The 26,191-nt window shown below is 54.5% G+C and overlaps 2 long non-coding RNA genes across 5 annotated transcripts; one reads left to right on the top strand and one right to left on the bottom strand.

Moving 5' to 3' along the window:
• The first annotated feature begins 11,463 nt into the window (after positions 1-11,463).
• LOC129560269 (uncharacterized) lies at positions 11,464-14,744 on the top strand. 2 transcript variants are annotated; one of them, XR_008686722.2, is made up of 4 exons: positions 11,464-11,602; positions 11,696-11,787; positions 12,025-12,166; positions 14,395-14,744. It is a non-coding gene; the product is annotated as an uncharacterized LOC129560269 (long non-coding RNA). The 2 variants fall into 2 exon arrangements; XR_008686723.2 differs by lacking the exon at positions 14,395-14,744 and having other exon boundaries at positions 12,025-12,683.
• Positions 14,745-15,389: 645 nt separating this feature from the next.
• LOC129560268 (uncharacterized) lies at positions 15,390-21,538 on the bottom strand. Of its 3 annotated transcripts, XR_008686719.2 has the most exons (4): positions 21,414-21,538; positions 16,915-20,263; positions 15,969-16,228; positions 15,390-15,528 (listed from the first exon to the last, which is right to left on the bottom strand). It is a non-coding gene; the product is annotated as an uncharacterized LOC129560268 (long non-coding RNA). The 3 variants fall into 3 exon arrangements; XR_008686718.2 differs by lacking the exon at positions 21,414-21,538 and having other exon boundaries at positions 15,969-16,735; positions 16,915-21,407; XR_008686716.2 differs by lacking the exon at positions 21,414-21,538 and having other exon boundaries at positions 16,915-21,407.
• Positions 21,539-26,191: the final 4,653 nt, after the last annotated feature.

The raw sequence follows: 26,191 nt of genomic DNA, 5'->3' as shown, positions 1-26,191 counted from the left end.
TCCATTTCTTCCAAGGGATTCTTCCCCACAGTAGTAGATATAATGGTCATCTGAGTTAAATTCACCCATTCCAGTCCATTTTAGTTCACTGATTCCTAAAATGTCAATGTTCACTCTTGCTATATCCTGTTTGACCACTTCCAATTTGCCTTGATTCATGGACCTAACTTCCCAGGTTCCTACGCAGTACTGTTATTCACAGCATCGACTTTACTCCCATCACCAGTCACATCCACAACTGGGTGTTGTTTTTGCTTTGGCTCCGTCTCTTCATTCTTTCTGGAGTTGTGTCTCCACTGATCTCCAGTAGTATATTGGGCACTTGCCGACCTGGCGAGTTCATCTTCAGTGTCCTATCTTTTTGCCTTTTTCTTTTTTTTTACTTTTATTTGCATTTATTTGTTGCGGCATTTATTCCCGGGCCATAAGTTCTTGTTTCTTCAGTTTCTTCTGGGATATCTTTTTCTTCTGTGCAACCTCCTCTTCTGGTTTATGACCAATCTGTTCTTTTTCAGGAAGAATTATCTCAATGTGGCAGGGAGAGCTCATGGAGGGGTTGATCCGACTGTGAGCTCTGAGTCCTGCGCTGCATCTTGGCGGCTTTGTCCACCTGGATGTGCTCACTGACCAGAGAATCTACATCTAAGCCCTTAAGCTCAGCACTACTCTGCATTTCTGAGCATGTGTAGTAAACTTCAGCCCTCTTCTTGGGCCACCGACCCTGCGTCCAGCCCCACTGTTTGGCCTGCGCACACCTACCAACTCCACCATTGTGACGACAGAATGGCACACACTGCTTCTTTAAAGTGACCTCCTTCAGATACTTGGTGGCTTTTTGGATATGCATACCCTTTATGGCCTGGGCAGTTTCACGAGTGTTCTTAAAGTGAACACGAAGATTTGAACCTCTTGATTTGCATGATTTTGTGGGGTTTTCTGGGTCAAGTGAATAGCACCGTTTTTAGGGTTCACCTCAGGCCGCTTACAGGAAAAGCTCTTTTTGCCTTTTCATACTGTTCATGGGGTTCTCAGGGCAAGAATATTGAAGTGGTTTGTCATTCCCTTCTCCAGAGGACCATGTTTTGTCAGAACTCCACCAGGACCCATCTGTCTTGGGTGCCCCTACACAGCATGGCTCAGAGTTTCATTGAGTTAGACAAGGCAATGCCAAAGAATGCTCAAACTCCTGCACAGTTGCACTCATCTCACATGCTAGCAAAGTAACGCTCAAAATTCTCCAAGCTAGGCTTCAGCAGTACATAAACCGTGAACTTCCAAATGTTCAAGCTGAATTTAGAAAAGGCAGAGGAATCAGAGATCAAATTGTCAACATCTGTTGGATTATCGAAAAAGCTAGAGAGTTCCAGAAAAACATCTACTTCTGCTTTATTGACTATGCCAAAGCCTTTGACTGTGTGGATCACAAAAAACTGTGGAAAATTCTTCAAGACCAGACCACCTGACCTGCCTCCTGAGAAATCTGTATGCAGGACAAGATGTAACAGTTAGAACTGGACATGGAACAACAGACTGGTTCCAAATTGGGAAAGCAGTACATCAAGGCTGTATACGGTCACTCTGCTTATTTAACTTCTATGCAGAGTACATCATGAGGAATTCTGGACTGGATGAAGCACAAGCTGGAATCAAGATTGCTGGGAGAAATATCAGTGACCTCAGATATGCAGGCGACACCACCCTTATGGCAGAAAGTGAAGAGGAACTAAAAAGCCTCTTGATGAAAGTGAAAGAGGACAGTAAAATAGTTGGGTTAAAACTCAACATTCAGAAAACTAAGGTCATGGCATCTGGTCCCATCATTTCATGGGAAATAGATGGGGAAACAGTGGAAACAGTGTCAGACTTTATTTTTCTGGGCTCCAAAATCACTGCAGATGGTGATTGCAGCCAGGAAATTAAAAGATGCTTACTCCTTGGAAGGAAAGTTATGACCAACCTAGATAGCATATTAAAAAGCAGAGACATTACTTTGCCAACAAAAGTCCGTCTGTTCAAGGCTATGGTTTTTCCAGGGGTCATGTATGGATGTGAGAGCTGGACTATGAAGAAAGCTGATTGCCGAAGAATTGATGCTTTTGAACTGTGGTGTTGAAGAAGACTCTTGAGAGTCCCTTGGACTGCAAGGAGATCCAACCAGTCCATCCTAAAGGAGATCAATCCTGGGTGTTCACTGGAAGAACTGATGCTGAAGCTGAAACTTTGGCCATCTGATGCAAAGAACTGACTCATTGGAAAAGGCCCTGGTGTTGGGAAAGATGGAAGGCGAGAGGAGAAGGGGACAACAGAGGATGAGATGGCTGGATGGCATCACTGACTCGATGGACAGGAGTTTGAGTAAGCTCCGGGAGTTGGTGATGGACAGGGAGGCCTGGTGTGCTGCAGTCCATGGGGTTGCAAAGAGTCAGACGTTGACTGAAAGACTGAACTGATTACTAGCAGAGTTTCCAGCAGGTGGCAGCACAGTGCCTCCTTCTAACAGTCTATTACTGCAGCTTTCTTATAATCTTCAAATTACCATCCTCTATTACTTAAAAAATTTTAATGGAAATGTTCAGTTCAGTTCAGTCGCTTAGTCGTGTCCGACTCTTTGCGACCCCATGAACCACAGCACGCCAGGCCTCCCTGTCCATCACCAACTCCCGGAGTTCACTCAAACTCATGTCCATCGAGTCGGTGATGCCATCCAGCCATCTCATTCTCTGCCGTCCCCGTCTCCTCCTACCCCCAATCCCTCCTAGCATCAGACTCTTTTCTAGTGAGTCAACTCGTCGCATGAGGTGGCCAAAGTATTGGAGTTTCAGCTTTATCATAAGTCCTTCCAATGAACACCTAGGATTGTTCTCCCTTAGGATGGACTGGTTGGATCAACTGATGAGTGTGGATGGGGACAAAGCGTTCATCCATCATCATAGTAAACATGAAAATGTGGTCTGCACAGCAGTAATAACAGTGAGCATGGAAAGATTTTATAGTCTGGAAAAGGTAACAATCTATGCTACAGAACAGACACCATATTAAAAATTTAGGCCATGTACTGTGATTGACTGCTCAGTTACAGGCCTCTTCCATTTAATGGCAAGAGACGATTCCCAAGAATTAGACATTCTCCATAAAGATAGAAGCTGGAAGTCTACATGGGAAAAATTATAATATAACTAAAAGCCAGTCAGTAAGTACACATACGTGTAAGTGAAGCGCTTCCCAAACACGGGGATGAACACGGACGTGAACACGCCTGTCTGCAGGGGTGCAGCCTCTCACGGCCCCAGCTCACTCACCACCCACATGGGCAGGTGTCGCTCCCTGAGCTTTGCATGACACCCTGGCGGGATGGTGATCAGCCAGCCATGAAGTCTGAGATTTCATTCTCCTGCACATCATTCTGTTAATGTTCCTTTATCGATTCAGAGTGCTATTCATAGAAAATGTGCCCGTGTAAATATTGCTAGGACGAGAACACCTGTGGGGTCTAGGTATTAAAACCGGAGCTGTTCAAGGGTGGCCATGTTACTGGGGAGGGGATCCCTGGGTCTGTAGCAGGCGCGGCTTTGGGTGCGGCAGAGGAGCATCTGGAAGACTACACACACAAGATAAGGGATAAGGCAGAGAGTTTTCACTTGGCAGAATCCATAGGAAATTTCATAACATGACGCCAGATCACTTACGAAGGCAGCGTTCAGTGCCAAGGCGACTGCTCATTACTAACAGGATGAACTGCAAGACCGAATGGTTGAGGTGGGGTAGGTAGGCGCGGCAGTTGTCAACAGAGGAGGGGAGGGCTGTGTGCTCACTGGTGCCAGCGCCGCTCCGGCCATGCACAGAGGGCCACACTGCCGCCTCTCGTGGTCAGCGGGACCGTGTGACCAGTGTTGGCCAACGGGGTGTGAGGGGACATGGCATGTGGCCTCTTCACACCAGAGCGTTTAGCTGCTGTATAAGACCTTCCAGAGTTCTTTTTCCTTAAGCCAGAAAGACCATATCCAAGAGTGGTCATCTCTTCAGCCTGGCTCCTGAAGTAAAGAGGGCAGGCCAGAGCCCCAGCAACCCCCAGCCATGCAACATGAGTGAGGACAAGCATCCGTGAACACGTGAGATGGAAAGCATCACTGGGTGCATACACAGGATGGAATACAAGTCAGCCTTCACAAAGAATGAAATCCTGATGTATGATACGGCATGGATGAAGCTTCAAGTCACCATGCTGTGAGACATAAGCAGACACAAGAAGACAAACCATGAAACGAAAAGATGCTTGCTCTTTGGAAGAAAAGCTATGACCAACCTAGACAGCACATTAAAAAGCAGAGACATTACTTTGCCAACAAAGGTCTGTCTAGTCATAGCTATGGTTTTTCCAGTAGTCATGTATGGATGTGAGAGTTGGACTATAAGGAAAGCTGAGTGCTGAAGATTTGATGCTTTTGAACTGTGGTGTTGGAGAAGACTCTTGAGAATCCCTTGGACTGCAAGGAGATCCAACCAGTCCATTCTAAAGGAGATCAGTCCTGAATATTCATTGAAAGGACTGATGCTGAAGCTGAAGCTCCAGTACTTTGGCCACCTGATGCGAAGAACCAACTCATTGGAAAAGACCCTGATGCTGGGAAAGATTGAGGGCAGGAGGAGAAGGGGACGACAGAGGATGAGATAATTGGGTGGCATCACCGACTCGATGGACATGAGTTTGAGCAAGCTCCGGAGTTGTGATGGACAGGGAGGCCTGGCATGCTGCGGTCCCTGGCGTCACAAAGAGTCAGACACGACTGTGCGGCTGAACTGAACTGAAGAGGACAAGCAAGGCCTGATTCCACTTAGACGAGGTCCCCAGCATGGTTCCTGATAGAGGCAGAGCATAGAGAAGTGGGGACTAGGGGCTGCAGGAAGGGAGCATGAGCCGTTAGTGTCTGATGGGCACAGAGCTTTAGTACAGATGATAAAACAAACATCCTGGAGATGGATAGTGGTGGCGGTTACACAGCATTGTGAGCATACTCAATGCCACTGAGCTCTACATTTAAAAATGGTTAAAGTGGCAAATTTCACATTATGCATATTTTAATACAATAAAAAATTAAGGAATCAAATAGAAATTGTGGAGTTGAAAAGTATAAACCCAGGAATAAAAAATTCACTCAAAGCACTTAACAGCACATTTGAGCAGGCGGAAGAATCACTGAACTTGCAGACAGGTCAGTATAAGAAACAGAAAGAAAAAATTAAAACATCAGAGCTAAAGAGACCTGCAAGGCACAGCTAAGACTCCAAAATACCTGGAATAATAGTCCCAGAAGAGGAGCAAGAGAAGGGGAAGAAAGACGATACGAAGAAGGAATCACCAAAATGTCCCAAATTTGATTTTAAAAAGACATTAATCTGCACACCCAAGAAGCTCAACAATGTCCAAGTGGGATAAATCTAAAGAGATTCAAACCTGTATACATATTAACTCAACTGTTGAAGGGCAAACGCACAGAGAGTCTTCAAAGCAGCAATGAAAGTGACTCACCGCATACATGGGGTCCTCAGCAAAAGTCACATCTCTAGGGCTCCCCTAGTGGTCCAGTGGTTAAGAATCTGCCTCCGGATGCAGGGGACTTTGCCTTTCAATCCCTGGTCAGGGAACTAAGATCCCGCATACCTCGGGGCAACTGAGCCTGCAAACTGAATCCACCAGCACATAGCAAGGACTGTACGGTGAGTAAGTGGGATTTGTGCCAGGAACGTCAGGTTCGCTCAACATGTGCAACTTAACCTGTGCCACAAGTCACACCAAATAAATAAGGGAAAGAAAGCCACATGATCACCAATAGAGGCAACAAAAGCATTCGAAGAAACCTGACTGCCATTCATGACAAAAACACTCAACCAACCAGATGGGAATGTTCTCCACCCGATAAAGCGTCTCCAAGAGGGACCCACAGTTGACACCACACTTCATGGTGAGAGGCCAACTGCTTTCCCACTGGGATCAGGCGGGCAAGGATGTCCACCTCACCACTTCTCTTCAACACTGCTGGAGGCCCCAGCCAGGCAGTTAGGCACGGAAAAGCCAAAGGAAGTGGAAAGGAAGACATGAAACCATCTTTATTTGCAGATAACATGCTCTTAAGTACAGAAAACCCTAGAAAATTCACCAGAAATCTACTAGATCTAATAAGTGAGTTCAGCAAGATTGTAGAATGTAAGATCAATAAACAAAAGTCAGCCACATTTTGTACTAACAGTGAACAATCTAAAAATTAAATTAAGAAAACAATTCTACAAATGATCTCATTAAAAAGAGTCAGTTACATGGGAATAAATTTAATCAAAAAGTGCAACACTTATATACTGAAAACTATAAAATAGTATTGAAAGAAATTAGCAAAGATCTAAGTAAACGGAAAATCATTGTGTTCCTAGATGGGAAGCTTTCATCAAATGTCATCATTCCCTGAGTTAATTCCACAAACAGTGCAGTCTATGTCAGCATCCCAACAGCCCTTTTTTGAAAACCTGAACAAGCTGATCTTAAAGTTTATGTAGAATTACAAGAGACCCACAATAGCCAAAACATTCTTGAAAAAACACAAAATTGGAGAACTCACACTTATAAATTGTAAAATTTACTGTGAAGACTTAAAAACTTATTATGGGACTTCCCTGGTGGGGGCAGTGGAGAAGAACCCGACTGCCAATGCAGGGGATGCAGGTTCGATCCCTGGTCAGGGAATTAATATCCTATGTGCCGAGGAGCAGCTACTGCGTCTGCGTGCCACTACAAAGATTCCGCATGCCACAACTAACACTTGATGTAGCCAAATAAATAAATATCTAAACAGAAAACAAAAATTAACAAGAGTTGGTGAGGATGTGGAAAAATTGGAGCCTCCTTCATTGCTAGTAGGAATGTGAAATGGAGCGGCTACTGTGGAAAATAGTCTGACATTTTCTCAAAAAGTTCAGCATAGAGTTACCACACGACCCAGCAATTCCACTCCCAGGTAGTATGAAAGAATAATTTCAAGAGAGTTACATACATATGTCTGTACAAAAACTTATATAATAATGTTCGCAGCAGCATTATTCATAATAGCTAAAAATGAAACAACTTGAAAGTCCATCAAGTAATGAATGGATAAAAAAGATGTGGTCTAGCAATACAAACATATTCAGTTCAGTTCAGTCACTCAGTCGTGTCCGACTCTTTGCAACCCTATCAATCGCAGCACGCCAGGCCTTCCTGCCCATCACCAACTCCCAGAGTTCACTCAAACTCATGTCCATTGAGTCAGTGATGCCATACAACCATCTCATCCTCTGTCATCTCCTTCTCTTCCTGCCCCCAATCCCTCCCAGCATCAGGGTCTTTTCCAATGAGTCGGTTCTTTGCATCAAGTGGCCAAAGTATTGGAGTTTCAGCTTCAACATCAGCCCTTCCAATGAACACCCAGGACTGATCTCCTTTAGAATGGACTGGTCGGATCTCCTTGCAGTCCAAGGGACTCTCAAGAGTCTTCTCCAACACCACAATTCAAAACCATCAATTTGGGGGGTTCAAGATGGGGAACACACCAGGGCAGATTCATGTCAAGTATGGAAAAACCAATACAATATTGTAAAGTAATTAGCCTCCAATTAGAATAAATAATTAAAAAAAAAATAAAAAAAGTCTTCTCCAACATCACAGTTCAAAAGCAAAAAAATAAAAAATAAAAAGCAGAGACATTACTTGGTCAACAAAGGTCCATGTAGTTAAGGCCATGGTTTTTCCAGTAGTCATGCATAGATGTGAGAGCTGGACTATAAAGAAAGCTGAGCGCCGAAGAATTGATGCTTTTGAACTGTGGTGTTGGAGAAGACTCTTGAGAGTCCCTTGGACTGCAAGGAGATCCAACCAGTCCATCCTAAAGGAGATCAGTTCTGAGTGTTCATTGGAAGGACTGATGTTGAAGCTGAAACTCCAATACTTTGGCCACCTGATGCAAAGAACCGACTCATTGGAAAAGTCCCTGATGCTGGGAGGGATTGGGGGCAGGAGGAGAAGGGGATGACAGAGGATGAGATGGTTGGATGGCATCACCAACCTGATGGACATGGGTTTGGGTAGACTCCGGGAGTTGGTGATGGACAGGGAGGCCTGATGTGCTGTGATTCATAGGGTCGCAAAGAGTCGGACACGACTGAGCGACTGAACTGAACTGAAGACAAAAGAAATTCAAATATAGTTTTATCTCAAGATATATTCTGCTGGGAATTTTTCTCTAACAGTGAAAAGAACTGGGAAAACCACACACACACACAAAGCATCAATTCTTTGGCGCTCAGCTTTCTTCACAGTCCAACTCTCACATCCATACATGACTACTGGAAAAACCGTAGCCTTGACTAGACGGACCTTTGTTGGCAAAGTAATGTTTTTGCTTTTTAATATGCTCTCTAGGTTGGTCGTAACTTTCCTTCCAAGGAGTAAGCATGTTTTAATTTCATGGCTGCAATCACCATCTGCAGTGATTTTGGAGCCCAGAAAAATAAAGTCTGACACTGTTTCCACATCTATTTCCCATGAAGTGATGGGACCAGATGCTATGACCTTAGTTTTCTGAATGTTGAGCTTCAAGCCAACTCTTTCACTCTCCTCTTTCACTTTCATCAAGAGGCTTTTTAATTCCTCTTCACTTTCTGCCATAAGGGTGGCGTCATCTGCATATCTGAGGTTATTGATATTTTTCCCAGCAGTCTTGATTCCAGCTTGTGCTTCATCCAGCCCAGCGTTTCTCATGATGTACTCTGCATATAAGTTAAATAAGCAGGGTGACAATACACAACCTTGACGTACTGCTTTTCCTATTTGGAACCAGTCTGTTGTTCCATGTCCAGTTCTGACTTTTGCTTCCTGACCTGCATACAGGTTTCTCAAGAGGCAGGTCAGGTAGTCTGGTTCCCATCTCTTTCAGAATTTTCCACAGTTTATTGTGCTCCACATAGTCAAAGGCTTTGGCATAGTCAATAAAGCAGAAATAGATGTTTTTCTGGAACTCTCTTGCTTTCTCCATGATCCAGCGGATGTTGGCAATTTGATCTCTGGTGCCTCTGCCTTTTCTAAAACCAGCTTGAATATCTGGAAGCTCACGGTTCACATATTGCTGAAGCCTGGCTTGGAGAATTTTGAGCATGACTTTACTAGCCTGTGAGATGAGTGCAATTGTGCAGTAGTTTGAGCATTCTTTGGCATTGCCTTTCTTTGGGATTGGAGTGAAAACTGACCTTTTCCAGTCCTGTGGCCACTGCTGAGTTTTCCAAATTTGCTGGCATATTGAGTGCAGCACTTTCATAGCATCATCCTTCAGGATTTGAAATAGCTCAACTGGAATTCCATCACCTCCACTAGCTTTGTTCTTAGTGATGCTTTCTAAGACCCACTTGACTTCACATTCTAGGATGTCTGGCTCTAGGTGAGTGATTGCATCATCGTGATTATCTGTGTCACGAAGATCTTTTTTGCACAGTTCTTCTGTGTATCCTTGCCACCTCTTCTTAATATCTTCTGCTTTTGTTAGGTCCACATCATTTCTGTCCTTTATCCAGCCATAAAAACGAATGAAATACTGACACATTATACCACATGAATGAACCTAGAAAACGCTACAGTAGGTAAGAAGCTGGTTACAGGACCACGTATTCTGTGATCCCACCGACATGAAATGTCCAGGGCAGGCAAATCCACAGAGAACTATTTCCACAGAATATAGATCAGTGATGTCCAGGGTCTGGGAGGACTGTGGAAACATGTGCGGTTTCTCCAGGGAATGATGAAATATGTTGGAATTAAATGGTGGTGATGGTTGCTCAACCTTGTGATATGCTAAAAAGCCACACTGAGCTGTATACTTTTAAGGAGTGAATTGTGTGATACGTGGGTTGTGTTTTGCAAGAGGGATGCTTAGACAAGAATGGGGTGGTTTGCAGGCAGGATGAGGGCAGGGAGCCCGAGCGTCACCTCAGGGAAGAGACAGCTGCTGCTCATCCCTAAGCAGGCTGAGTGACGGGAGCCTGTTAGATCTCCGCCTTAAGTCAAGGATTACACAGGGGCTGCACCACACGCCAGGGTTAAATCCCTGGAGGATTAAGCTGGCACCTGCTAAATCCTTTAAGTCACAAAACGGCTCAAGGAAGAGACTAAAGGCCCTGGATGGGACCAAAGTCATCATGAATAAGTCAAGAAAGGGAGAACCAACTTGGTAAATCTTCATGTCTGTCTAGGAAAGATCCACAGGCACAGTGCAGGCGTGTGGGTTTCCCTGGAATAAGATGGGTAGAAGCCAAATGTTGCTGTTGTTTAGTCTCTTGGTTGTATCCGACTCTTCGCAACTTCACGACTGCAGCCCGCCAGGCTCCTTTGTCCATGGGATTTCCCAGGCAAGAATACAGGAGTGGTTTGCCATTCCCTTCTCCAGGGAATCTTCCCAACCCAGGGATCAAACCTGCATCTCCAGTATGAGCAGGTGGATTCTCTACCACTGAGCCACCAGGGAAGCCCCGAAGAAACCAGTTAGCTTTATTTAAAAACATTTTATAGTGGGGAATTTGAACACGTACTAAAGTAGACGAGGGAAAATAAAGGACACCCTTCGCCCTCCAGCTTCCGCAGTTAGGAAGTTGTGGCAGCTTGTGGCCTCTGACCCCATCCTTTGCCCGCATCCTCTCTGTCGAGGACAGGGGCTGTTGCACACAGTGACACTCACATACCTGTGTCATGCCTGAAGAGCAGGAGCGCCAAAGGTCATCAGATAACCAGCGCCCCTGCACTCGCACCCAGGCACCGCGTGAAGGAAGCCACAATCACACTTAGGCCGGGCTGACACTCTTGGGTCCTGCGTTGTCCTTTTCTATTTTCAGATAGATGATTCATTAGCTTCATAACATGAGCTTGGTAGATTTTCTCTTTTTCCTTTTTTCTTGAACACAAATCATGAGTTAGTAAAAAAAAAAAAATTGTTTTGAAAGTTCAGTTTGCAAAAGTTTGGGACGTTTTGAGGTGGAAAGCCTCACAACTTTAGCCACTTTTATGTATTGAAAGTTCAGCTTTGGCATTTTGTCTCCAGGAATGTGGCCATCGTATTTGGGTATGAAATGCCTTGACTTTTTAGAGATCATGTTTAGAGCTGTAGTTTTTCCCTTTTCACTGTTATTCTAATTTTTATTTACATCTTCTCTTTCTTCTCTTTTTTTTGGATCATTCTTGCCAAAAATCTCTTTATCTTACTAATCTTTCCCAAAACACAATATTGGCTTTGTTGTTTGTTACTGATTGAATCTTTGCTTGGTTGACTTTCTTCTTTTATTTATTTTGTGTGTCTTCAGTTTGCTCCAATCTTCTTTTGCCAGTTTCTTGAGTTTAACTCTTAACTCCTTTTGTTTTGAACTTCATTTCCTGATAAGTGTCTTTAAAACTGTACAGTTCCTTGACAAGACTGCTTCAGCTGCGCCCTGCGAGATATCCGTGCTATTTCCATCATCCGTGCTCTCAGCACTTTGCGCTCTGAAATCTCCATTTGGATCTGAAGGTTCTAGGGCAACCTGTTTAGCTTCTCACCGGATGGTATGTCCCCTTAGGGCATAGAGCAGGCTGATCCTACAAGGAGACCAAGGGGTAGTAGCTTCAATAAGACTGAAGCTTGTTTCTCTAACACAGAACATCCACCCAGGAGTGGGCGTGCGGACTGCCTGGCCGCTGTCTAGGAGACCCGAGACTTTGTCCACCTGCTGGAGACCCAGCTGCACCAGGTCCCAGCTGCTGGGGAAGGGAAGGGGTGACCCAGCCACCATTGACTGCTTGGGCTCTTGGGTGGGGTGGTCCCTGGGGGCAGCGTGTGCCCACCTGACATGCAGGCCAGGGACATCCGGCCAGTGAAGATGGGCATGGGGTGGGGGTGGGGGCGTCCCTGATCCGGGGGATTTTGTTGGTGGAGGTTGGGCAATTAGCTGAGTGACCATGAATTAATTTCATTTCTTTTTGGTCAGAGGACCACTTGGGTACCACTGACCATTTGGGATGTTCCAAAACTTCCTGGCGATAAGGGGGCAAAGACATCTGTGTGGACTCAGGAGGCGCATGTGCTCCATCTGTGGGAGCAAGCATCTACGGCGTCTGCGCGTCTGGCAGGTGAGGCCAGAGTTATGCTGCATCTTCTGTCTGTCTGTCCACTTTCCATGACTGAGCTCGTGGTGTCTGCTGGGGCCTGCTGCTGGTGGGTCTGTTGGCCCCTGCGTTGCTTTATAGATTGAGGGGCTGCCGGGGGCTGTGTTTGAGCCGGGACACACAACGTCCCCCTCTCCTCGTGACCTTGTCTGTGGTCCCCTCAGCCAGAGTCCTCGTGACCTTGCCTGTGGCTCCCCTCAGCCAGAGTCCTCGTGACCTTGTCTGTGGTCCCCTCAGCCAGAGTCCTCGTGACCTTGCCTGTGGCTCCCCTCAGCCAGAGTCCTCGTGACCTTGTCTGTGGTCCCCTCAGCCAGAGTCCTCGTGACCTTGTCTGTGGCTCCCTCAGCCAGAGTCCTCGTGACCTTGCCTGTGGCTCCCCTCAGCCAGAGTCCTCGTGACCTTGTCTGTGGCTCCCTCAGCCAGAGTCCTCGTGACCTTGTCTGTGGCTCCCTCAGCCAGAGTCCTCGTGACCTTGTCTGTGGCTCCCTCAGCCAGAGTCCTCGTGACCTTGTCTGTGGTCCCCTCAGCCAGAGTCCTCGTGGCCTTGTCTGTGGTCCCCTCAGCCAGAGTCCTCGTGACCTTGTCTGTGGTCCCCTCAGCCAGAGTCCTCGTGACCTTGTCTGTGGCTCCCTCAGCCAGAGTCCTCGTGGCCTTGTCTGTGGTCCCCTCAGCCAGAGTCCTCGTGGCCTTGTCTGTGGTCCCCTCAGCCAGAGTCCTCGTGGCCTTGTCTGTGGTCCCCTCAGCCAGAGTCCTCGTGACCTTGTCTGTGGCTCCCTCAGCCAGAGTCCTCGTGACCTTGTCTGTGGTCCCCTCAGCCAGAGTCCTCGTGGCCTTGTCTGTGGTCCCCTCAGCCAGAGTCCTCGTGACCTTGTCTGTGGTCCCCTCAGCCAGAGTCCTCGTGACCTTGTCTGTGGCTCCCTCAGCCAGAGTCCTCGTGGCCTTGTCTGTGGTCCCCTCAGCCAGAGTCCTCGTGGCCTTGTCTGTGGTCCCCTCAGCCAGAGTCCTCGTGGCCTTGTCTGTGGTCCCCTCAGCCAGAGTCCTCGTGGCCTTGTCTGTGGCTCCCTCAGCCAGAGTCCTCGTGGCCTTGTCTGTGGCTCCCTCAGCCAGAGGCCGGGACCGCTTCCCTTCAGCTCACGTGCTGCTGTTCCAGCGTTGCCCGCTGCTGACAGCACGCTGTTGGGTCTTGTTGGGTCTTTTCCCAAACCCAGCCTAAGTGTCTCTTCTCATTGGAGAGTTTAACCCATGCCACCACGCACCCGCTGCCACGCGTGCTCAGCCGTGTCCGACTCTGTGGCCCTGTGGACTATAGCCACCGGTCTTCTCTCTCCATGGGATTTTCCAGGCAAGAATACTGGAGCGGGTTGCCATTTGCTGCCACACTTGGACTGATTTTTACCACCTTATTCCGTGTATTCTACTTTATTAAAAATTTTTTAAGTAATTATTTACTTTAGGCTGTGTTGGGTTTTTGCTGCTCCGGCTTCCCTCTGGCTACAGTGAGCAGGGCTAGTCTCTAGTTGGGATGTGTGGGCTTACTGTGGTGGGATCTCACCACTGCACAGCACGGGCTTTAGGGCACTCCGGCTTCAGTAGTTTGGCTCCCAGATTCCAGAGCACAGGCCGGGTAGTTGTGGTGCACAGGCTTAGTTGCTCCGAGGCATGTGGGATCTTACTGGATAAGGGATCGAACCTGTGTCTCCTGCCTTGGCGGGCGGATTATTTACCACTGAGTCACCAGGGACGTCTTGTTTTTCTTTTTCTTTTTTTCCCTTTTCTGTTTCCCATTGGATAAACCAAGCTTTCTATGGCTGCTTTTAAAAGGAACGCGTTGTACTTGTTATCTGATCTTGGCCACTGTCAGGTTCATACCTGTGTTCACTTCCTCCTCAATACCTGCCCCTCCCCTAACTGGGCCAGCCCTCAGCCCCCTCCTGCCCCACACCCTCTTCAGTTATTTTGTTATTTCCTGGTGGAGAAGAGTGCGGAGCACGAAGATGTCAGGCCAGCAGCGTACCCAGCCCCGCCCCTCCTGCTCTCTGACTGCCATGGAGACCCCGCCTGCCAGAGAGGAGGGGCGTTGGGGGCGCAGGCCTACCTCATGCACATGAGCTCCTGGGGGAGACACGTGCACCCCCATGTACCCCAAGGAGGAGCTGTTCCGGGCTTCTCTGCTCATGTTCCTCTCCCCACAGCAGATCTGGTGGGCTTCCTGCAAGAAGAGCACCTTGGTGGCCCTTGTGCTTTTCCAGCACAAATACAAGTAATCGTTTCTTCCTGCCAGTGAACGTGACGCTGGCCCCCAGAAGGAGAGTCTGCACGCCAAGCCCTGCCCGTGGCCCCAGCCTTATCTGGGGCAGGGTCTTTGTGACGTAAGGTCAAGCACGAGGAGACGAGGACACTCTGGGTTGCTGTGGCCTTAACCCAACAGCAGGCAGTCCAGTAGAGACCCACCGCAAAGAGGCAGCATGGAGCGGCGGCCAGAGCCCCCAGAGCTGGCGGGCGCCAGAAGGGACTCCCCAGCAAGAGCCTCTGGAACAGGCACACCCCTGCCCCCACCCTGATTTTGGACTCTGGCCCCAGACCAGTGAGAACAGATCTCTGCTGTTTCAGGCACCAGGCACCGTCGGCGATCGTTTATTGCGTCCGTCCCAGGAAGTGCCAACGCCCCTTTCCCACACAGAAAGCAGGCCCATCAGCTGCTCTGCCCTTCTCCTCCTGGTCCTGCAGCCCACACAGTGTCGCCATGCCTTTCCCACGGCTGCCTGGTATTTGGCAGCGTGGATAGACGGCGGCCTCTTCATCGGCCCTGATGATGTCGGGATCACCCCACACCTCCTGCCCTTGCCAGCCAGGCGGCAGAGAATGCATGCGTGCAGGCTCAGTCATTCAGTGGTGTCAAACTCTTTGCAGCCTCATGGACTGTAGCCCGCCAGGCTCCTCTGTCCATGGGGATTCTCCAGGCAAGAACACTGGAGTGGGTTGCCATGCCGTCCTCCAGGGGATCTTCCTGACCCAGGAATCGAACCTAAATCTCCTATGTCTCCTGCATGGGCAGGCGAGTTCTTAACCACTAGTGCCACCTGGGAAGCCCTGGCACTGAATAACCCTGAATGAAGTTGCTGGAGACCACAGGTATGTCAGCAAGGCTCACAGCTGAGTGCACCTGTGACCTTGCTCAGGATGGCCAAGTTGCCCTTGCAGCTATTCCATTTCACACCCGGGAGAGACACAGCTGAAAAGAGATTGCCTTTTGCCTCTTGGCCTTCCTCTCCTTCCTTCTTGGTGTGTAGATGTGACAGTTGGAGCCCCTGCAGCCTTTTCTCTGTCTGTGAGGATAAGAATGGCAGATCAGAAACACAGATGGAGCCTGGGGCCTTTGAGGAGCTGTGCGCCAGCCTCCAGCAGCCCCCGTGGCCTGACCTTTGGGGAAGGGGAGAGGATAAGCCCTTACTGTGGATAAACTGCTGTACTAGCAGGCGAACCTATGAGACACGAGTTTAGTGAGTCCCTTTGGGGGCTGTCACCATTCTCCTGCCCACTGTCTCAGAATCCCACGTGCTGACCCCACTCAGCCCGCGAGAGGTAGGCTCTCCCCTCTGTGGTCACTCAGCACTCCAGCCAGCCCACTTGGGAGAGGGTGGGCAACCCATGGGGGATGGGGAGACCAGCCTGGGTGGCCTCTGGACACACGTGTGTCCTTCCTGTACAGCACAGTGGGGGAGGGGTGGGGCTCAGGGAGGCAACAGGAACCGAACGAAGCCACGACCTCATTTTCGTGGCTGGAAGCTGGTGTCCTGAGCCCATGTCTCCGTGCCTGTTTCGTTTCTTCATTAGCTTTGACCTCAGTGGGAGGGGAGGTCTGATCCATCACTACCTGAAGCGTCCCCGCCCCATGCTCAGTACTGGCGGAGCCTGCTGATCCAGCCCAGGTCCTGGGAGGCAGGCAACTCCCTTGGAAGGGAGGGAGCCCTGCTGCCCTGAACCCTGTGTCCCCTGAGGCCACACTGCTCGTCTTCTGCACCCTCCCTGGAAGCAAAAAATAATTGGTTGGGAGGATAACGCGGTGGGAGGCAGGGCTGCTGAGTTGTGGAGATGGGGGAGCGAAGCTGGGGGCGGAGACCGTGGCGGCCCCGGAGGGGACAGGCAGGGACACAGCAGGCCCTCCTCACAGCCATGGGGCCTCCAGCCTCGGGCCTTTGCTCGTCTGGGACCGGATCCTCCAGGTCCCGGGGGAGCTGACGTCCAAGCCCATCCACGAACTGAGAGTGATGTCATGCAGGGCTGGCGGGAATGGGGGTTCCCTCCTCTACACGGGAACCCTTGGTGGGTTCTGAGGATGCAGTGCTGGATGCAATGGAGCCTCCCAAGGGAGGGGACAGGCTTTGACCAAACTGCTATGAAAACGACAGGTTCTTCCTAGAGAATGGCTGTGTTGTACTGGCTGCCACATGTGTGTCCATGTGAGGAGGAGACCTGGGCCCTGGCTGGGCTTCTGGGAAGAGAGTCCCAGGCAGGGATCTGGGTGAGAGCGGGCTGTCAGGGAGAGAAACCAAGAGAGGCAGTTGGGGTGGGGCAGAGGGCCAGAGGGCATGGCCCACGGACAGCCAGGGTGCTAGGTGCCTCCCGTGGGGTGCTCAGGGGCAGCGGGGCCTGCCCAGGGCTCGCCAGAGCTGGGGGCAGCAGGTGTACCCCTGACGCCCCCCGGGACTTACGTGTCTATGCGCACGGGCCATGTGCGCCCCCAGCGGCCAGGAGACCCCTTGCGGTGAGGTCCGCGGGAAGAGGCCGCTCGCTGGCTCAGGTCCACTCGCTCCCCACAGGCAGGCTGCCCACTGCCCACTCAGGACCGGAGCTGGACCGGGGCTGCTGTGATTTCCAGAGAAAAAGCAAGGCCCCCGAGAGGCCCCAGCTGGCTCCGAGCCTCCTCCTCCCTCCACCTCCTATCTGCTGGCCGCTCACTGCCCAGGGTTCAGGCCTGGCCCTGGGGGTGGGTGAGCTGGCTGTGCACACACAGGGGGCCTGGGTCACTGTTAAACACCCAAGTCCTCTGAGTGGCGCCCCAGCTCTTTGTGGCAGTCAGGTTGACGGCTGGACAGAGCACCTGCCGGTCCACCGGCACATGGATCCTGGAGTTACCAGGGACGCCTGGCATCTCTGGCTGAGCCGGACGCCCACTGTGTGTGGAGGGAGCCTCTGGGGCCAGGGTGCAGGGCGAGGCAGAGAGGGCCCGGGTGCTGCCACCTCTGCCCGCACAGACCCCCGCTCCCCACATTGGGGCTGCAGCAGCTCGGGCACCAGGGCTACGGGCTTGAGGCCCACCCAGTCCCCAAGGGCAGCGCCCACTTCAGGGGCTGTGACGCTGAGCTGTGCCTTGGCTGTGCCTCTGGGAGACACCGCTGGGCCCCTGAGGGGGGCCGGTGTGGTTCCTGCTTGGCCATGATGTGGGCACCTTGGTTTGAAATCATCTCAGCAGGCAGAGCTCTGGACCCCAGGAAAGGCCCCCGAGCGCTTGGCATTTTCTTGGGATGAAGGGTGGCTCATGTCCCACCTCCAGCGGGCAGTCTCCCCTCCTGCCTCAGGCCCAGGGGGTCCCAGGACCTCGGGTCTGGTCGTGCAGGCCTCACAGGAGTCCTGTGTCATGAGGCCGAGGTGGTGGGCAGTGGCCCCCTGCTGGCCCCATCCAGAGGGTGGAGGGAGGGTAATGAGGGGCGTGAGGCACACAGAGGGCAGCAGGTGCCAGGCCACAGGGGAAGGAGAAGGCAGGGGGATTCGGAGAGCGAGGCAGAGGGCTGCCCATGGGAGCCTGGTGGAGACTGGCCCCGACGCAGGGCAGCAGGGTGCCCTGGAGGCACGTGGACGTGCCGGGTGCAAGCCGGCCTTGCTGTCCGATCACGCAAACATGTATTTGGACTCTCTAGTGGTGTCCTCTGCTCGCTGAAGCCTCAAGAAGCCTCTAAGGTTTTGTAACTGTAGTCGTCTAACCAGTAGGACTTGAGCCACGAAATAGGTGTGCGATTTGTGTAACAGTGTCGGCCTGTGACCTCATTTGTACCCTTAAGCCCCACCCCCAGACTCAAGACGCAGCGCCCCTTCCACGGTTCTGCCCTCGGGGTCCTGCTCATGTCTGGGTTAGCTGCCTGCTCCCAGGTCAGCGCACTCCCGTCCCCTGCTGGGGGCCGCCCCCCTCCCACCTTCTAGTCGGGCATCCGGGCTACTGACTCAGGAGGGACCGGCTCCCTTGGGACCGCCGAAACAAAGGCCCACAAAGCAGGCCGCTGGGAGTAACCGGGAAGGACCCCCAGTCCTGGAGGCTGGGGCTGGAAGCTGCGGGGTCAGCAGGGCCACCTCTGTCTGGACCGCTGATCCCTTCCTGGCCTCTTTCAGAGGCTGGCTCACTGCCCATCTGCAGTCCTGGCCGCTGCATCCCGGGTGTCTGCCCCTCACGTGGCCTGTCCATGTGGCTCCCTCACCTGCGCTTCAGGCGGTTGGATTGCGGCCCACCCTGATGACCTCATCTTAGCTTGATTACATCGACTGCAGAAACCCACTTCCAAATAAGGTCAGATCTGCAGGTACTGGGCTACGGTTTCAACATACCTTTCTGAGGGGGCACAATTCAACTCATAATAGCGGGTAAGCCAGTGACAGTCGGTGAAGTTAGTGTGACTCTCTGGAGCTTCCAGGAGAGAGAGGACTGGGTTTCTTTCCCCTGCTCTGAGATGTGATCCCAGGTGGCCACCTGGGCCACATGCGCCCTGAGAGCGGAGCCAAAGAGCGGGAAGTAAAGCTGAGAAAGGGAGAGAGCGTGTGCAGTGGACTGACACCTGGATCAAGCTATACCTGAAGGCCTGCTGCCCTGGCCACTCCGCACACAGGCTGGCACGTCCTCTTTTCTGCCGAAAGCACCTTCTGAAGTATTGTGTCACGGCCACCCGAGGAAAGTCCACGGATGCGAAACTGGTATAGGGAACGGGCTTTCAACATGGCCTGAGACAGATGGGCCACTTCCCTGGGGGAGCAGGCAGTCAGCCCCGCCCAGCAGGAGGCAAACAGGTCAAGTAGTGTGACGCTGGGCCAAGGGGATGGACGGCGGACAGGGCCTCACTGACTCAAGGGGGCTGCACGGGAGTGAGGTCGGAGGCCGGTCAAAGCTTCTGGAAGCTGTTCAATGCCTGGGCAACTCAGGCTCCAGGGAAGAAGCAAGCAGCTTCCTTCTCCCTGCTTTTCCCTCCAGGGCAGCTGGGGGGCCTGAGAGCAGGTTGGGAAAGAGAGGCCCAGCCCTGACCCAGTGAAGACCACCCCACAGTTCACTGTTTCTGGTGACCCACAGAGACAAGCGCTGCTTGTTGCTCCAGGGGCTACAGGGCCTCTGCCAAGACCCGCTCCGGGCTCGGGGGCCCCCTGGCACACGGCCCGGCACACGGCCGCCCTCCCTCGGGCCTCAGGTTCCCCCTCGTGCTCAGGGCTGTCGAGCACACAGACACACACACGTACTCGACAGCGACAGACCAGGACTTTAGCTATGTCTTCTCCTGGGTAAATCTTTGTGTCTGACCAGGAGAAGCCTCTTCTTTCACTGTACGCGCCCTGAAAATCAGGAAGGTGGCAGACAGGCCTCTGCCTCAATCAGTTCCCCCAAGGGATGCCCCCCCACCCCCATCCCAGCCCACCTGCAGGGGCTCAGAACCTCCAGAGTGGGAAGGGCCTTGGGCACCAGAGGGACGGTGTCCCGCGCCCTGAACCCGGCCCTCAGCCCAGACCAGGTAGAGGCAAGGGCCCCATCCCCGGTGCCTCCTGCCCCTCCTTGCTCACCGCCCACTCCAGGCACCCAGCCACCCTGGGTGCTACCCTGCCAAAGCTTGCCTGTCCACACCGCTCTGACCAGGCCCACCTCGGGCCAGCCCAGCCTGACTTGGGCCCATCGCCACTCGGGACACGACGCAGTGTTCACCAGTTCAGTCCACCCTGATGATGGCCGGAACTCTGCTGCGATGCCTGGCGTGACCGGGCGGGTCCAAAGGCCGAGTCTAGCTCAGTTGGCACCTGCCCTTTGGCTCAGCCCTATCTTGGAGAGTGGGGCCTGGGTGAGGCTACAGGGCCCTCTCCCTGCCCCTCCTGGGCCCCCACCCCTCTCTGGGAGGCCGGGTCGGGTGGTCAGGGGACCCAGTGTTTGCAAAGTGTGTGTGTGTGTGTGTGTGTGTAGTGGAGGGGAGCAAAGGCCCGGGCACGGCACTGAGAAGGAGCCCCAGGATGGACAGACAGCAGGCACATGTGGCCGTGGGCTCCAGCAAGCCGAGTCAGCCGGTGGATGCCCGGTGTGGGGGCGCCCGGCTGGGGCCTCTGCCACCACCGTCCATCCCGATTGCCCACGTTAATCGGCCACTGCGTGAAGGGAGCGCACAACGGAGGGCGGGCAAGGCCGTCTCGGGCTGGTGGGCGGCAGCTGCTGGCCTGCCAGCAGAAGCGCGCTTCAGACCAGGACCTCGGCCCTAGGCGCCCTGTGGGAAAGGCTGGAGGTTTCCTCAAATCTGCTCTGAGGTCTTCCCGGGCCCCCCAGCCTCCTGATTCTGGCACGGGCCCCCGGCCAGCTGGACCAGAGGCTGATGGGGGACACATCCAGACCCAGACACTCACCCCCTTCCTGTGGGGGCCCTGGGAAGGGCAAGGCGAATGGAGCGAGACCTAGAGACCAGGTGGGCAGCTGGGGACCCCTGGGCCCTGCAAGAACACCCTCCAGCCCCCAAGGCTGTCATGTGACCCGGGCCTGCAGGGTGGGCTGTGCTGAGTGTGGGGTGGACAAGCCCCTCCCAGGAGACGCCTGGCACTGGTCCACTCATGGCGTGTCCATCAGCCTGCCCCAGCCTGCCTGCCCACCCCACCCAACATTCTCTGATGGAAAGTTCCCAGGGCAACAGCAGCACAAACCCCGTGGAAAACACAGGCTTGGGCAGGAGCAGGCCGGGGGGTACAGGCAGGGCCTGACTGCACCCCTGGGCACCCCGAAGCCTGGGTTCCCTCCTTTGCAGACCTGACCTCTGGCACCTCCTCCCCAGGGAAGGTGTTCCTGGGAGATGGCAGCCCAGCACGGCGTGGACATGGGAAAGTCCTGGCGTGTCTGCTGGACGCAGTGCCCACCCCTTAGTAGAGACCAGCGTTGGGGAGAAGGATCAGCAGGTGAATGAAGGAATGCGGTGCCCACCGGACCACCTACCGCAATGCACGTTAGAAAGCTGTGAGCCTGCAGGACTCCGGGCCCCTCTGCCGGGCGTTGCCCCGTGTAGGGTTTCCAGGCTGGAGGCGGGGCTCCTGACCCCAGTCCGGGTGTGGCCAAGGTGTGTGGTTCCTGGAAGCAAGAGCCACCAGTGTTGGGTGTGGGGAGCCACAGGGGGCGGGGTCCAGGCCCTGAGGGTGGGGGACCAGAGGCAGAGGGGGGCCCGTGAGGTGGGAGGCAGATGCCGCCCAGGGTCCAGGGTCTTGGGCAGGAGGGGCCTCTGCGGGGGTGACGGGGAGAGAATGCAGGGGCGGCTCACCGATCCCAAAGGAAGGGGGCTCCCCGAAGCGTGTGCCCTGCCCTCCTCCATTTACACCGACCCCCGGGGCAGGCTTGGCACCATCTCCAGCAACAGCCCCCCTCACCCCACAGCAGTGCAGGGAGAGTGGACGTGGCCTGGATGGGTAATGACAGCCCCCCGACCCCTCCACTGTGCAGGCGACCGAGGGGGCGGGGTGCAGCTACAGGGCTGCAGCCCCTTCCCCGGCCCCCGCCCCACATGGCTGAGGTCTGCCTCCCGTTTCCCGGGCAACAGGTGGCTGGCAGGACAGCTGGGACTGTTGCTGGCTCTGTTGGGCCGGAGGGCAGACGGGGCAGGTACACTTGGGGCCGTGCGGCTGTGGGAGCTGCCGGCAGTAACCCCCCAAGGCGTGATCCGGGCCCTGGCCTCCTGCGCAGGGGTGGTGAGAGGGTGGGGTGAGCCTCAGGGCTCCACCCTGTCGAGGGCCCCCAGCCTCGCCACAGCAGAGCCACCCTCAGCACTCCTCCTGCAGGCCGTGTCCCAGTGAGACCCCCTCTTAATCCTGGGCTGCCTGGGGCGGGTGAGGAGCCCTGCTTCCGCCAGGGGTCTCCCAAGCCTGGTGGAGGCTCCAGGCCTTGGAGGGGACAAAGGTGATGGGGTCTGTGGGGTGGGCCCTGGTGTGGGGGCGGCGGCCCTGGTAGGGTAGAGGTCACCCGTATCCCCGCCTCCCAGAGCTGGGACAAAATGTGTTCCCATCCCCAGCATCCCCAGGCCCCTGGATGCTGCCTGTAGCTGGCTGGACAGTGGGGAGAGACGCAGGCCTCACAGGGACCCTCGGCACCCGACCCACCTGGCTGGGGGAGCAGGAGGTTCAGGTCTGCGGCCCAGGTGGGAGGAGCACTGTGGGACCCCCGGACCTCCTGAGATTTGGGCTGAGCCCTGGCCCACAGCGATGGCCTGTAGACCAGGGTGGCAGGTGCGGAGTGGGCTTTGCAGGTGAAGGTGAGGCTGCAAGAGCCTCCGAGCTCACGAATGGAGGCCGGGCAAGGCCTTGGGGGCGTGGGTGGGGGGACCGCCCTCTCAGTCCCCACGTGGGGGCTCAACCCTGCGGCCAGAGTGTCAGGGAGGCCCTTGGCACGTGCCCAGTGCTGCTAACCAGGCGAGAGGCTCCTGGCTGAGCCATGGGGGACCGGCTGGGGCCTGAGAGCTCTGTGGTGCCCACCAGGGTGGGCCCAGGGTGGGTGGGGTGGGGGGCATAGGACTTGGTGGGCGTGTGCTCACAGGGCGTGGGCGAGGGGACTGTGGCCAGGGCAGATGATCTGGTAAGGGCTCTGGAGGCGGGCTAGGGTTGGGGTGGGTGCCCAGGTGCCGGGGGAAGACAGGGTGTGTGCCCAAGCCCGCGTGTCAGGGTGGCCCTGCCTCTTCCTGGCTGTGTTCCAGGCAGAGGTGGTGCCTCTGGGGGCTGCTGGTCAGAGGCTTGGGAGCAGGACCCCATGCCCAAGGCCACATGAGGCAGCTCTGGCCGGTGGAGCTGGCAGTCAGTGAAGAGGGCTGTGACCTGCAGTCCATGGGGCCCAAGCTTTGAAGGGGCCTCAGGGGCTGGGAGGATGGGGGCTGGCCATGGCGTCCTATGGGAGGAGAGCACGACCTCAGGGAAGCTGGACAACTTGGGGGCTCCCACCAGGCTGGGGCGCCGTCTGCCAGGGAGGAGGGCCGTCCAGAGGAGGCTTGCTTTGAAAAGATGCAGCCGGAAAGGAAAGCCGGTGGCAGGTTGACCGCAGAGGTTTCTGTGGCCGTGTCTAGATGGGGCTCCCACCCGCCGCGCAACCCCAAGTCCCTGTGACAAGCCTTCCCTACTCTCCCAGTGGGGTCCTGACCAGGGGCACAGGCGGGCCACCCCTGGGTGTGTCTGGCCAGCCAAGGACAGTGCCTCTGGGGACAGCACTGTCCAACCTCTAAACCGCGTGGCGGGGGGGGACAGAGAGGCCGCAGCAACCTGGTCACAGCGTCCCTCCTCTGCGCAGCAGAGCTCCTGATGCAGACCACAGTGCTGCTGTTCATGACTTCTGTGTACGCAGTTATTACACAGAAAAAACACATGTGGAGTAAAATGTAAAGACATCTGGGCTTCCCAGGGGGGCTAGTGGTTAAAAAAAAAAAAAGAACAAAACCGCCTGCCAACGCAGGAGACATAAGAGGCAAGAGATGTGGGCTCAATCCCTGGGTCACGAAGAGCCCCTGGAGGAGGGCATGGCTACCCACTCCAGTATTCCTGTCTGGAGAATCCCATGGACAGAGGAGCCTGGCGGGCTGGAGTCCATGGGGTCGCAAAGAGTCGAACACGACCAAGTGACTTAGCAGTAGCGTGAGGACACCTAGCTCTCAAGTGTAGGCTGGGTATTTCTCGCAACCTCACAGCCCAGCCTGGGCGTCTGGAGTGGGTTCCGCCCTGGCTCTGCCTTCCTTCACCCCACCCCCCGCCCCAACGATACTGAAGAGGGGAGAAGCTAGGGCTTGCCCGAGGTAGCTTCAAGGTTTTCCTCCTGCCCTGAAGTCCCAGAGCCCTTTCTTCACTTGCTCTACCTGGCTGAGTTCTCAGACTACGAATCGTCTCTAAGGACCCAGCTTCACTGGCTTAAACAGAGAACCGACTGACTCCCGGCTCTGGAGGCCAGGACCGGAGCAGAGTCTCAGGGCTGTGAGTGCGAGTCGGCTCCAGGCTCCTCTCCAGTCGCAGCATGTCTTCTCCTGTGTTCACATCACCTCTGGGTGTGTATGCATCTGCGTGCATGCATGTACGTGTGTGTGTGTCTGTGTGTCCTAATCTGTGCTCCTACAGGGACCCTAGTCAGGGCCCATGCGACTCCAGCACGCCTCATCTAACTAAGCTCATCTGCAGTGTCAGTAATTCCAAATATGGGGGGCTCAGGGTTAGGACTTCAATATATGAATTTAGGGGAACACAATGCGACCCATAATAGGCGTGACCCCTGCTGGACTTTCCTTCCCTGTGCCGAGCACTGGGCACAGTGCTGCCACCTGGCCCAGCCCGTGTCATGCCCCCTTGCTGATGAGGGGCCAGCGTCTGGCACAGGACAGGGGCAGGTACCAGGGGGATGGGGCAGTGGGGTGTCTCAGAGTCTGGCAGGTCACGTGATTGCTCTGACGACAAGGCTCCCCATGGGAGCCACACACTTCGGGGAGGTGTCAGAGGGGACCCGAGGCCAGGACTGTGGCCCCCCAGCGACCTTCCAGAGTGGACTGGGGTCAGCGCAGTGTGGTGACATTCGGGTGACTTCAGACCCCTCCGTGATCCGTGTCCTCTGACCTGCAGCTGCTCTGGGCAGGGGTGGGGGTTGTGGGGCTGGACACACCTCTCGAGGCTCTCGGTGCCAGGGACGGGATTGGGCCCGGGGCTACCTCCTTGGCCTCCCGACACCCCCACCCCACATCAGTTACCCAAGGCCCCTCCCTGCTGTGTTAGAAAGCCTAGGTCTGGGGGCTATGGGGCTGAAACCCTGGATCACAGTTCCATGGAAGGCACTGGCTCTAAAGGGCCCGATCAGAGGCAGCCCGAGGGCTTCAGGAGCAGGACAGGGACCCGGGCCTGCCCCAGGAGGGTCCTGGGAATATGTGAATTGGATGTCCCCAGGGGGAGAGGAGCCAGAGGGACAAGTACCGGTGGGCAAGGCTGGGTGCGGTCACCACATGCAGACTGCCCCCACCCTCCACCCCTGGGGCACAGGGAGAGACCCAAGCTGGGCAGCCTCACCCTCCTGCCCACAGCGAGGAGCTGGCCCACTCCTGGGCTTCCTGGCCTGGCAGCAATGTGGCCTGCGATGGCGGGCCCCAGGAAGGTCCGGCCACTGGCCAGCTTGGGCTCACTTCCCAGTGGACATCGTGGACAGGGTCCTGGAGTCCAGTGAGCAATCCCAGAGATGAAGGCAGCTGGCCCGACACGTCCTAGGGGGCGGGGCCCAGCTGGAGCTCACTTCTGTGCCGGGTCAGGCCTCCCCAGTGGCCAGCAGCAACCACAGAGCACGGCCAGCAGAAGGACCACTGGGACCAGGACACAGGCAGCCAAAGGTCAGCCCAGGGTCCAGGAAGCCTGGGCGATCAGGCGTGAGTGAGGGCCTGGGGCGGCAGTGAGGGCAGAGCCCCGGGAGCCGCCCGGCACCCTCCACCCTGGAAGCCTGGCCCCCACCCTGCCAGTGTCCCGAGGTGCCTTCGTGGTGTGCGCTGGTGGCAGTGGGGTGGCCCTGGATGAGTATCTGGTCAAAAGCGGCTGGGGCAGGAGAGAGACGAAGGACAGAGGAGGACAGGTCACGGGGCTTTGCTCCACCCCATCCATCAGGGACCTCTGGGCAGCAAAAGGGAGAACCGGCTGCAAGCCCCATGACTGGTTCCTGTCTGGGCCGTTGTGTCCGCCAGGCTCTGGGCCTCCATCCTTGACACCTCCTGGAGCCCCTGCCCCGGG

Source organism: Moschus berezovskii, chromosome 16 (assembly GCF_049115385.1).
Source record: "Moschus berezovskii isolate FMDL1 chromosome 16, NW_MosBer_1.0, whole genome shotgun sequence".
NCBI lineage: Eukaryota > Metazoa > Chordata > Mammalia > Artiodactyla > Moschidae > Moschus > Moschus berezovskii.
Note: the sequence above shows the minus strand (reverse complement) of the source record. Positions and strands in the feature narration are given on the sequence as shown.